Source organism: Neomonachus schauinslandi, chromosome 8 (genome assembly GCF_002201575.2).
Source record: "Neomonachus schauinslandi chromosome 8, ASM220157v2, whole genome shotgun sequence".
Taxonomy (NCBI): Eukaryota; Metazoa; Chordata; class Mammalia; order Carnivora; family Phocidae; genus Neomonachus; species Neomonachus schauinslandi.
Window position 1 is genome coordinate 145,089,746 of NC_058410.1, and position 2,636 is coordinate 145,092,381.

Consider the following 2,636-nt stretch of genomic DNA (forward strand, 5'->3'; position numbering starts at 1 on the left):
AGGTCATGATCCTGGAGTCCCCGGATTGAGTCCCGCATCGGGCTCCCTGCTCAGCAGGGAGTCTGCTTCTCCCTCTGACCTTCCCCCCTCTCATGTGCTCTCTCTCATTCTCTCTCTCTCAAATAAATAAATAAAATCTTAAAAAAAAAAAAAAAAAAAAGAAGGGAAAGACATACCAGAGCTGTCTCACTGTTTCTCTCTCCCCTTGAAAGGCCATGTGAGGATACAGCAGGAAGGTGGAGGTCTACAAGACAGAGGAAAGACCTCACCAGGAAACCAGCTCTGATGGCACCTTCATCTTGGACTTCTGGCATCCAGAACTATGAGAAGATAAACTTCTGTTGTTTAAGCGACCCGGTCTGTGATATTTTGTTATGGTGGCCCTTGCTGACCAATACACTATGTTTATATTGAAAGAATCAGGATGAAGAGAGGATGTCCAAGGCAAAAGCAGATAGAACCTAGGAGATAGAGAAGATCAATTCAGTTTGGATTAGAATAATTCTAATTTGATGATAGGAGGGTAAGTAGATGTTCCTGAATCAGTACAAAGTGCTAAGGGCATTTGTTGACCTCACTTTTTGTTCAGCTATGTCTGTAATGTGGGGTTTTGCAAATGTAATTCACTCGCTTCAAAATCACTTGGAGTACTTGCTAAAAGTGTGCATTTCCGGGTCCTTTACCAAACCAGAATTAAAACTTCTGGGGATGAGTCCCAAGACACTGTATTTTAACAAGCTCCCTAGGTGATTTAAACGCACACCCAGCTTGGGAATCACTGCATTATAGGATCATTCTGTGTTTCTAATTGCAGAACTAAAATTCAGTTTCCAGTGGGGTTAATTTATTTATTTCCTTGGGGGCTAAAACCCTTCCTTGAAGACTGAAGACATAGAAGAAAATATACATTACTATTTTATAATTTAGTAGTATTTGGAAAATCATATGTAAAACATAGCATGCTAGGTTCTCTCGAATCACTAATGAATTACATGGGAATTCAGAAAAAGGCTTAAGAGTAGGGAACATTTTTGTTGTTCTTCCCCCTTCCGTCCCCAAAAAAGAGAGGACAGGGAGGAGCTTCAGCAAAGATATCACAAAGGAATTACTGATTTCTGGCTTTCTCAGCTCTCGGAGCCACAGAAGTCCATTTTCATTCAGTTTCACCCTGATCATAAAGAAACATCCCTTTTCCTTGAAAGTGAGAATTTTGCAGTCACAACTGCTTAGGCGTGGTTGGATCAGAATTCAGAGTAACACCGAATACAGTGGAGAATAAAGAGCAGAGGGGGTAATGGAGAAGCCAGCTTTCCCAGAAGAGGAAAAGCCGAGGCCCCGCTGGGAGTCGAACCCAGGATCTCCTGTTTACAAGACAGGCGCTTTAACCAGCTAAGCCACGGAGCCCGCGCGCAGGCCCGCGACACCGCTAGGTCTGTCCTCGCTATTGGATTCAATGTTCTTGCCCGAGCGCGTGCAGTGCACAGCGGTGTCTCGCGAGAAAGGGCACGAACTCCGGGAAGACGTTTGCCGCCTTAGACGCCCGCAGCGCCCCCGAAAGCGGGAACCGTGCGGCACAGCTTGCGCGTCTTCACCCAGCGCAGGAGGAACCCGCAGCGACGGTCAAGGCACCACTTGCCCGCCCCAGCTAGGGTGAAGTCTCCCCAGCGCGCCCCGCTGGGGCTGCACCGCGTCCTCCGTGACGTAGGCGCCACCTTCGATTGCACGAAGTTCGGAGCTTCGTGCGCGACTGGGACCGCGGATTGGGCGGCCGGCACTTCGCTCTCGGACCGGGTCGGGGCCGGGAAGACGGTGCGCGGATGCGGACCGCCCTGAGTCAGTCCGGTGGCCGTCTCAGACCCGTCACACAGGCGCAGATGCGGGGGCGGGGGGGCCGCCCGCCCGCCCCAGGGTGTTTCGTGGGTCCAGGTACGACCCTCCTAAGGTGCGCAGCTTTATGGTTCCTGCGGACCACCGCTTCGCCCACTCCCGCATAACCAAGGCCTCATATCCGGGGCAATGCGTCATCAGCTCGCGGGTCTCCCCTCGAACACCATCCTCCGAGGTCGCACCCCGCGGTGACCGGCCCCCCCTCCCCGAGGTCACACGCGGGGCGCGGAGAGCTGGGCTGGCGGGTGGCACCTGGCGGCGCTGTGCGCGGGTGGCAGGGGCCTGGGTCTCCGGGGGTCTGCGGCGGGGCTGGACCGCCGGGCATGAGGGGCGGGGGGGCTGTGGCTGGGGGGCTCGACTGGGCGAGGGAGGAGAACCCAGGACCCACCCAGACCGCTCTGTGGGCTCGGGGCCGCCGGGACCTCTCCTCTCCCGCCGGGAGGGCCTGAAGACCCTCACGAATTCAAACGGATCCCCGCCCTAAACTTGGGGTCTTTGTTTCTGTCTCTGTCTCTCTCACACACACGTCCCGCACGCACAACCGGGACTTCAGCTCCACTCCAGCTCAGGGGGGAGGATGCAGGGATGGGGAGGGAGCCCCTCTGACTTCCACCTGCAGAGTTCGAAAACACCTCCCTGCTGTCTCCCACGCCCCCAGACGCAGCCCACCGCATACCTGAGACTCAACTCAGAGGGGTCTACAGATTCAGTGCAATCCCAATCAGAATTGCAGCAAGTTATTTCATGAA

The 2,636-nt window shown here is 54.1% G+C and overlaps 1 non-coding gene across 1 annotated transcript; it reads right to left on the reverse strand.

The window, feature by feature from the left end:
* Positions 1-1,330: 1,330 nt before the first annotated feature.
* TRNAT-UGU lies at positions 1,331-1,404 on the reverse strand. Its single transcript has one exon. It is a non-coding gene; the product is annotated as a tRNA-Thr (tRNA).
* Between the last annotated feature and the right edge of the window lie 1,232 nt (positions 1,405-2,636).